Genomic DNA, 10841 nt, shown 5'->3' with positions numbered 1-10841 from the left:
CAGTCTTTGGCTCATTATCTATTGTTTAACCACACTTCTGTATCAATGAGTTAAGGGCCATTTACAAGAATAGGTGTTTTGTTTCAATTCAGTGAACATTTATTAAATGCCTCCTATGTTCAAGGCACTGTGCTGGACATTGGTAGCACCAGGATCTTGACTACAACAGGCATCTGGGTCTCATAAATCATATTTTTGACACATTGACCTTGTGCCATGACTCAGCCTACCACCCAGTCATAGACAGGCATCCCTTCCACTTCCTCTTTTCTGTCTGTATCTCATATCTGTTCTAGAAAAGACTACTTCCTTAAGACAGATGGTGACAGATAGAATGCCTCGCCTACCTTCAGTATTGTGAAGGACTATAATTCTATAGCCTGATTGATTTATAGCTTTATTCTTTGTCTGGCTTGTTTGTATCATAACTGTAAGGGAATGTTCTCATCTAAGTGATTCCATTAGAGAATTGTATGATGCTTGCCAATGATCAGAGCATTCTGTAATGGTTTCCTGTACTTTTGAATTCTAAAGGTTGATTGGCTCAGAGTTTCAACTTTTGCCAACTCATGCCATTAGAAACGGTATAAAATCCTCATCTCATTCTTTGTACCACCTTGCCTTGGATAGCAAGTTCCAGGACTGGAGTGCTACAGCTGGTCAAGAATTCCAAACGGCAAGACTGACCTGTAACACTGCCAACAACATATGCCTACAATAAAATTGAGAAGTCCATCACTTCATGGAAAACCAGTAGCTTCTTTCAGAAGTCTATGCCCTACTGAGATATATACTGTGAGTCTGGGGATTTGGGGGTGAAGGTAATTCTAGTGAAGTGCCTTTGTTCTTGCTCCTATTGAGTATCCATGCCAAAAATAGCCTCAATCTAATGAGTAGTGAGTGTGATTGTTTGCTTTAGTCCAAACCTGAGTCCTAAGTAAATATGCCATTGGACTGCTGCAGTTAACGCACTCATCATTTTCTTGGCTCAGTTACCCTAATGCAGCACCAAGCATACAAAGACAGCTGCAGAGTTAGAAAAGAGAGAAATCTTTCTCTGAAAGCTTTCATTCATTTTGTCTAAGATAGAAATGTTTCCTGCAAAAGTTATTTTTCTGCCTTCATCTTCTCTTTTCTAAGCAGTTATTTGACGTAATCCCTGGAAATAGCTATTCTCCTCCTGTCTTAATAAAATGCAAGGTTCTATGCACAGATATAGAACTCTCCCCTCCTCGCTATAATGACAATTGGGTTTGATGGGTCTTTATTATTTCTTATTGGTTTTTTTGTATTTTCTCATCATAATGTCAGTCCCAGCTTCCCAACACTAAAGATGAAGTCTTTGGGACTGGAGATAGAAGACAAATATATATTAGGAGAATGGGTATAGTGTGTGCATGTACAATGATGGTAATTAGCATTTATATAGTGATAATTAACAATTATATAGTGCTTCAGGTTTGCAAAACTCTTTACCAACATCTTATTTGACCCTCAAAATAACCCTGGGAAGCTATTAATATCTTCGTTTTCAGATGAAGAAAGTGAGAAAGAACTTAAAGCACTTGCCCAGAGTCACACAGCTAGTAAGTGTCTGGATTGGAACTTGGCTCTTCTTGACACCAAACCTGGCATTGTCCACTATGCCACCTAGATGCATATATCTATGCATCTATGTGTGTGTGCCAAAGTGAATATGTGTATGTTTCAGTTTTCAAAGAGACTACAAATATTAAAAATTTCTGGATTATAAGCATCTTTTTGGGACATGACATCACTATCTACTGTATAAGCAAAAACTCATAAGAAAGTATACATTTTCCCCAGCACGTACTGGAAAGCCATACCCCTTCTGGAAAGCCATAAAACTTTTGTGATCAGGATTATAGTAGTCTGTTAGCTACAATGCCTTACTAGAAGTGCTTTGAAGGTAGGGACCGTATTTTAACTAAGCTTTACCATCTTCTCAGACCTTAGCATTGTGCATTGTACATATTCAATACTGAGCTCCTCAGATGGAGCTGGGATCTTATTAATGTGTATATTTGCTCCAATAACACCAATCTCAAAATGTAACTTTTTTCCATGTCCTTTCACAGTTTCACAATGAGAGTGTCTTCAAAGTGCTGGTGACCTTTCTCAAGTTCTTTTGACTTTATGAGAACACTGTTGGAATCATGGTTCATTAGTGCCCTCATTCTCAACACATAACCAATTGCTTCTCCTTTGAAATTCCTTGCTTTTAATGAGTTGAAACCAACTCAGATTCACTACGTTCTTGTTTAGGTGGTCCTTAAGTTCTTTAGAGATGAATGTTTATGATTTGTGGTTGTTGTTCAGTCATTTCAGTCATGTTTGAGTTTTTGCGACTCCATTTGGGGTTTTCTTGGCAAAGATATTGGAGTGGTTTGCTATTTCCTTATCCAGCTTATTTTACAGATGAGGAAACTGAGGTTTAAGGGATTTTCCCAGGGCAACGCAGTTATTAAGTATCTGAGGTCAGATTTGAACTCAGATCTTCCTGACCCTAGGCATGGCATTGTATCCACTGTACACATGTACTTATCTTTTATGATTCATAGCTATGTAAAAATATCTAAAGTGTTAATATTGATGGATCTATTTTTTAAGAAGCACAGAGAACATTAAAAAAACTTCTCCACCTGCTGCTCAATACTGGACCCTACTCATTTTCCAATTGAAATTTTTTTTCAAAAGGTAGAAATTGATAGATAAAATATATTGTCCATTTAATTACATATTATAGTTTGAACGACAGAATTTTTTAATCCACTTTTTTCCCCTCTGTTTGACTCTTTTCAGTTATGATGAATCTCATTTAGGAGGTTTTTCCAGTGCTCTAGAGTTTAGCACTATAAGCACAATGCCATCTAAAAACAGGAGCATCTAGAGGACACCATCATCTATGAGGATCCAAATTCAAGTTGACTCTGCATTGTATTTCCTTCATGGAAATAGTGAACAACAAATCCCACCTTGATGCTTACTGGTGATATGACCTTGAGCAAGCAGCTTTTCTGGTCCTCATGTTCCTCTTCTGTGAAATGAGGGGGGTGGATTACATAACTCCTGAAGTCCTGGTCTATGACTCATGACCTTATGAGCCTCTGATAGGGATATATCTCTCAGAATTATACAATATTTGAATTCAGTAATTTGGGGATCATTGAGCAGTGTTCTTTCTGTTGGTTATGTATTTAAAGCAATCACATAATCTTGAAATACATAATAGGGAAATTTAAAGGGGAGGAGGATTTGGGGAGTGTGTGTGTTGTCATAGACAAATAATTCATCACTTCATGGCCAATGCACTGGTGATGACCCTCTCTGAACACAGGTAAAAAAGAGTCTATTACCAACACTATATTCTAAGCTTTCCTAGCATGCTGGAACCCGCCTTCATGTGAGTTCTCCTGGCATACCCACCCAGTGGTCATTTTCATGATCTTCAAGCCAACATGAAGCACCAGAGTGGAATGATATGCATAGTTGGTGCTTAATAAATATTCTCTGATTCTTCATAATCCCAGTTGGGGTTGTCTTGGCAAAGGTACTGGAGTGGTTTTGTCATTTCCTTCTCTAGCTCATTTTACAGGTGAGGAAACTGAGGCAAACAGGGTGAAGTGACTTGCTCAAGGTCACACAGCTAGGAAGTGTCTGAGGCCAGATTTGAACTCAAGGAAATGAGACTTTCTTACTCTAGGTCCCACGCTCTATGCCAGCTGGCTGCCTCTAATAATGTTGATTGTAGTTTATTTTTTTTTTTTTTTTTATTTTTATTTTTTTTTTTTTATTTTTTTTTTATTTTTATCTTTTTTTTTTTTAATATTTTTTTATTTTTTTAATGTTTAACAATCACTGCCATACAATTGCGATTTTATCCCTCCCCACCCACCCCCCACTACCTCCCTCCCTCCCCACGACTGCATACAATTCTGTATAGATTCTACATATACTTTCCTATTGAGTATATTTTCACTATAGTCATGCTATGTAGTCAGACTAAGATAAATGAAAGAATCCGTATAACAAATCAGAACATGATACACAAACAGATACACATACACAAACATGATCTGCTACATTATGTGAGTGACTTCCATATTTCTCTCTCTGAGTGTGGAAGGCATTTTGCCTTGAGGTCCACCATTGGGATTTTTTTTTTTTTTCAGAAGTTCTTGTGTTATTACAAAAATCTAAGTCTACCAATTGTAGTTTATTTTTGCATTTGTAGTTCATTCTAGAATTACACGTTACATGGAAATGAATGTTAAGGAATCACCTGAATAATAGTAGTACAGGAATTGTTTTTAACAATCTGAATTTTTTGAATGGTTAGAACTTCATTTATTTAGAAACTCCTTAAGTAGCCATATGACCTTGGCCAATTCTCTCGGATGTAGTTTTCTTATCTATGAAATGAAAGGGTTGGATTAGGTTAGGATGATCTCTAAAATCCCTTCAAGTTCTAGGAATCTATAATTAAATACTGCATAGACCTGTCCTTTGGGAGTCTGGTTTGGTGTTCTTCACTGCCACCTGCTGTATTTTTGTAGTACTGCAGATGAATTTGTAATGGATAAAACAGTATTTGGCTTACAAATTCTTTTACTTTAGAGTTGTTAAGAGACCTGAAAATACTTAGTCCTATAAGATAACCTTCCTGACCCTACAAATAAAGTGCATTTGTCTTCAGCTGATTTTTCCCCAGTCCATGAGATGCATATGTGCTTATTCGTCCATTCTTTCTTACCCTGGTAATTCTTATAACCAAATCATTTTCATGATGACCCTATCATTAGAATAATATTTCTCCATGCATGTGAAACTTAACTGTCCCAAGCAAAGTTGGAGTTATAACACTATACATCTGTCCATTGAGCTAATGTTACTCAGACCCAAGAGCATCAAACAATTGTGATGCTCATATCTTTTCCCCCCTTCTCTGAATAAATAGACTAATGTATGGAATGGCCTATGCTTAGAATGGGCAGCCAAGTGGTTGAGTAGATGGAGTATCAGGCCTGGGGTCGGAAGACTCATCCTGAGTTCAAATCTGGCCTCAGACCCTTAGTAGCTATGTTGCTTGGACAAGTTACTTAACCCTATTTGTCTCAGTTTCCTCATTTGTAAAATGACCAGGAGAAGGAAATGGCAAACCACTCTTGTATCTTTGCCAAGAAAACCTCAGATAGGGTCGTGAAGCATTGGACATGACTAAAAATGACAGAATAACAAACAAATGCTTAGAATTTCTTATTTCTGTTCTTTCATCTCCATTTATGAAGTATTATTCCATTTCAAACACCTTCCATGAAACTTTCCCTGATTCCTCCCTACCCCCTCAGTTAGTAAAAGACTTTTCTCCTTTGAGAGAATGAGAGAGATGGGAATAAACTTCACAGAAGTTTATTTGCCTCTCTGTTGTACATATCTCATGCATCATGGCAGAAATTTGTTTTTCATCCAAATTTTTAACTTCTCTTATGCTTTGTATGGTCTACCACAAATGTTAGGAAGTATTTAAATATTTGTCTAATTGAATTTGAATTGTTGAATATAAATACCAGAAAGCTGGAATATGAAATAAGCTGTCTTGTAAGTATACAACTTCCACATGCACGCATAATACAAAGCAACTGAGCTTTAACTAGGCATTCTTGAGCTTACCAAAAATTACATGAGAAAGTGGGTGGAGACGAGTATACCCTGGTGAGGTTCAGTTGTATCAACAATTGGGACTGTTGTGATTGAGAGGTGCTGAGAACCCTGAAATTCAAGGGCAAAAGGTAGAGGTCTGCCTTGAAAGAATTCAACCACTCAAGACTCCTTTCAATCCAAGTAACAAGGTTTATTGTTATGACTATAGACGAGGGCCACATTATAAGAATCTGAGCATTTGGTAGACAAGACTAGTACAAGGAAAGGCAAAAAACAGTTACCACTCTCTAGAAGCACATAGTCTGATGTGGAAAGCAAGGTGCAAACAACTATGTACAAAGATATACATGGAATAAATTTTGGGGGGGGGTAGTCTCAGAGTGAAGTTACTAAGATTAAGGAGAACTGAGAAAGGCTTTCATTAGAAGCTCAGACTTTAGCTGGGACTTGACAGACTTGGGAAAGGGGTACTACAACAACACAACCCTGGTAGTAGTGATCCAAGGCTAGACAAAGGAGTAGGTGTGATCAGATTGCATGGTAAGGGTCAGTCACAGGGAGGAAGCAGATCTCTTTAATGCCAGTAACTCTTGGCTACCTGATGCAGTGCTCTGGTTGTCCTCCCTTAGTCCAGCTCTCCAAAATACCACAGGGTATGGGAAAGAGCACTGAACTTTTAGCCAACAGACTTAGGGTTGGAGGTCTGGCTTTGTCATACCTGCTAAATGGTTGTCACTTCATCCGCCTCTCAGTACCTCTGTATAAAACCTATAAAATTATATAAAATATATAAATCTATAAATTAGATTAGCGATTAGATTCAAGAGCAATAATAGTAGTGCTTCACAGAGTTGTTGTAAGGAAAACATGAAGCTTAAATTGTGAAGAAATAGGAGTTCTCATAAATTAATTTCTTTACTCTTAACCAATTTCATTTATTATGGGGCATCATTTTCTTGACCACTACATAACGGCCATTCACAGACAATTATGTATTTGATATTATGGTATGCCTGCAGGTTCTCTGCATCTAATCATCTATCTTTCCCTTAAATTGTTTTTTAAAGACATCTTTCCTTATATGTTCTCCCTATGTATTTCACAAATATGAATAATTTGATAGCATATGCTCCAGGATAGAATTTTGCATGTCTTTGCATACTGGTTATTAATTGGTGGCACTTTTCCTACTAGTTGTCTTATTTCATTGGTATTGGGAGAGAATAATGACATTTTGATACTAGCTTTCCCATGTAGTCAGGCAGTCAGTGAACATATTAAGTGCCCACTCTACTACATGTCAGTTACTGTGCTAAACTCCAAGGACACAAGGAATGCAAAGTCAGTATCTACTCTCAAGAGGCTTACAATCTTAGGGAGCTAAGTGATGCAGAGAGTAGAACACCAACCCTGGAATCAGGAGGACCTGAGTTCAAATTCTGGTACCTAACACTTACTGGCTGTGTGACCTTGGGCAAGTCACTTAACCCCAACTGTCCTGAATTCTCCCCTCCAAAAAAAAAAAAAAAAAAGAAAATGAAGCTCACAATCTAATAGGGGAAGCAATAAGCAAATACATGTGTAAAAACAGGCTATGTCCAGAGAAATGTCATATTTTTTTTGTATTGTTTCCAATACTTCTGTGAATATGCCTTCCAGTGATGCAGCTCCCCAGCCTCACATGCTTCCTCAACTTGTTTCACTCTTGTCCGTAGCCTCCTGTGATTCAGCCATAGAGGTTGGGAATCCACTCAACGTACCACAGGCCATCCTTACATTTTTTTAACATTACATTTATGGAGGACATGAATATATGTCTCAAGTATATTTCAAGTATAAAATCTCAAGTATAAAAGACTCATATATAGAGAGAGAGTCTTAGCTGCAGAATATGTCAGAGGTCATCTAATAACAACCTGTATCTTCCTAGGAATTCCCTTTGAAACATTTCCAACAAGGGGTCACTAAGCTTTCACTTAAAAATGTTTTAACTGAAACTCATTACTTTCTGAGTTATATTATTCATTTCTTTTTTGGTAGCTCTAGTAATTAATGAAGATTTTCCTGGAATTGACCCCATATCTAACTTTCTATTAATTTGATTGATTGTTCCTAATTTAGTCCTCTCTGATCAAACAGAAAAGACTAATTTTCCTCCGTTGTATAGCTCTTTATACTTTATACTGTATAACTGTATATATATATGTATATATATACATATATGTATATATATATGTAAAATACCGTATAGCTGTTTATACTGCTGTCATCATTCCCTATATATTCTCTAAGTTACCCATCTCCTTTTCCTTCAAATTTATACTTATCAGGTTTGTCTCCTGCCATCATTTGGACAGAGCTCCAGTTTATTTATGTTTTCCCTAAAACTTTTTCATAAATGTACACAATTCCAGATATAGTCTACATTGAACATCTATACTTGCCCTCATTCTGGATTGCATTAGTTTGATTGACCATATCCTACCTTGATCATATAATCTGCTAGAATCTCCCAATTCTTTTTCACACAAACTGTTGTTAAGTCATGCCTCATCTGTCCTAACCTCATGTAATTACTGTTTTAAACTCGTGTACCATTTTCTGCAAATCCACATAAGATTTAAGTTGTGGCCTTTTTGGACTTCATTTCTCCCATCCGATTGTTTATTTATCTATCCCTCTCAATTTTGTGTGGCTGGGAAATTTTACAATAGCCAATAATGAACATTTGTATAGTCCTTATTATGTATCAGACAGTGTGCTAGATATTTTAGTGATAACGAGTTATCCTTTATCCACCTAAATGATAAGAATTTTGAATTTAATAGGGTCAGAGACAAGGTCCCAAGAAATTCCATTAGAGTTCTCCTTGCATTTGAAATCATTTCAGAAATTAAGGCTCTTTAGTATTGGTCAATCAACCAAGCAATCCTTTAAATTCAGGTTTTGTATAACATACCTTCCAACATCTTTTCTTTGTTGTGGTTCAGTCATTTCTGTCCTACTCTTCATGATTCCTTGGTCTAAGATAACAGAGTGGTTTGCCATTTCCTTCTCCAACTCATTTTACAGATGAGGAAACTTAGGCAAAGAGGGTTAAGTGACTTGCCCAAGGTCTCACAGCTAGCAAATTTCTGAGGCTGGACTTTAACTCAGGAAGATGAGTCTTCCTGATTCCAAAACCAGTACTCTATCCACTGTACCTCCTAACTGTCCTCAGCTAGGACATCTTGTCTATAATTCAATAAATATTTTTTAAGGTATTTACTACGTGCCAGGCACTGTACTAGATATTAGATATACAAAGAGAAAAGGCTAGACAGCCCTTGTCCTCAAAGAACTTACAATGTCATGGGGGAAGGACAATGCATAAGGGAAGCTGGAAAGGGAAGAGGGTGGAGAGAGACAGCGGTATCTTGTTTCATAGAGTTGAAACCAGGCAGAGTTGCATATGAAAAGTGGAGTGAGCTGAGAGTCCAATTTCTGCCCTCTATGAAGGAAGGCTTTGAGAGCAATTTGGCACTTTACCCTCCAGCCCTCCAGACAGAGGGGAGAGGAGGCTAAGGGAGATGGCATCCCAGTTACACGGTGATATGATTAGAAGTGATCACCTAATCTTGGGAGATGCGTCTTGTTTTTAGTGGTTTAAATTAAGCTGAAACACACATAACAGAAAGGAGTTATATCACGAAAGTCTTTGTGAAATATTTTGCTCAAATTCAACTTTACTTTGTCTGTGGTACTTCTCTTATCTATCAATCTAGTAAACCTATGGGGATGAAATTATTCTGGAATGAATTTTTCTAGCTCATAGTCATCTTAAAATGCTTTAGAAATATGAGCTCTTATTACAAGTATATGTTTAAGATCATAGATGCAGAGCTAAAGTGGACCTTAGAGGTCATCTAGTCTAATTCCTTCACTCTACTTGTGAAACTTGATAAAACTGACTTTTAGAGTGATCATATGATTTACCCAAGGTACCCTGGTAGGAAGTAGATAAGCTGAGAGTCAAACTCAATCTTAATTCATCTTTAATCTTTAATTCATCCTACAAAGTCGTATAGCTCCTCAAATTGGTCTCCTCTTGTTTAGAATATGCTTCTCCTCTCCCTGTCCTTGGCTATTACTTGGTCTACATATAGCTAATTATCAGTAAAACATGGAACTCAATTAACAAGATACTTCACTTGGCTTAAAAATTCTTCTGTATTGTGCCTTTAGCAGAAAAAGAAAAATGACAACAAAACAAGATTGACTTGGGAATTTCTTTAATTGAAAAAAGTCCATTTCCATGATATGCCTTGTAATAAAGTCAGTCTGTTATACCTTCTACTTCCTATTCACCAAAGGTCATCAGCATTCAGAAAAATGACCTTGAAACTGCTAGCTTATTCCTCATAATTTAACTCTGTTTGCCATACTCTATTTACTAATAACACAAGAAAGCACATCAGTAGTCTCCAGGGATTATCTTCTACAGGGTAGAAAAAAGAGATACCTGGTGAGCTCTCAATTGGCTAACAGACAGGGAAGGAGTGACCTACTCCTTTTCAGTGGTCTTTTGCCAAAAGACTGTGTCGACTTTAATTCATCAATTAAGTTGAACAAATATTACAAGCCTGCTATTTACAAGACACCGTCCTAGGTGCTGGGGTACAGAAACAAAAGTAAACAGTTTCTTCTCTCAAGAAATTTATGCCTTACAGGGTGATCACTGTATATATATACAGATAAGCTAATACCAAGATGATTTGAGGAGAGATACAATACTACCTATCTGAGAGGGGTGGGACTAAGAAAAGTTTTATGTCAGAAGTAAAACCTGACCTGAGTCTTTGAGGAAGCTAGCGATTCTGTAAAACAGGTGAGAGGGATTGAGATTCCAACCACTGGGGCTGGCTTGTGTAAGGGTGTCAAGATAAGAGATGGAATGTTGAGCTTAAGGAAAAGCTAGGAGGCCATTGGAACTAAAACGGATGATGTAAAATAAGTCTAGAATTGGTAAGTAGGAGCCATATTGCACAAGATTTTAATGTCAGTTGAAGTTTAGCAAATAGTTGATATTGTGATACTGGAACTAAGGAGTGAGATCTGGATTGGATAAATAGATTGGGGAATTGTCAGTGTAGAGACAGTAATTGAACTGGTGAGAACTA

The 10841-nt window shown here is 37.1% G+C and overlaps 1 protein-coding gene across 1 annotated transcript in view; it reads left to right on the top strand.

Annotated features, from left to right (window-relative positions):
- Positions 1-605: 605 nt before the first annotated feature.
- Positions 606-10841, top strand: part of TSPAN8 (tetraspanin 8) — a 75267-nt gene continuing 65031 nt past the window's right edge. Inside the window, exon 1 of the mRNA XM_072655377.1 lies at positions 606-795. The gene's annotated coding sequence lies outside the window, so the exon portion shown is untranslated. The remainder of the gene's footprint in view (positions 796-10841) is intronic.

Source organism: Notamacropus eugenii, chromosome 3, assembly GCF_028372415.1.
Source record: "Notamacropus eugenii isolate mMacEug1 chromosome 3, mMacEug1.pri_v2, whole genome shotgun sequence".
NCBI lineage: Eukaryota > Metazoa > Chordata > Mammalia > Diprotodontia > Macropodidae > Notamacropus > Notamacropus eugenii.
This window is presented reverse-complemented; position numbering and strand designations above follow the sequence as displayed.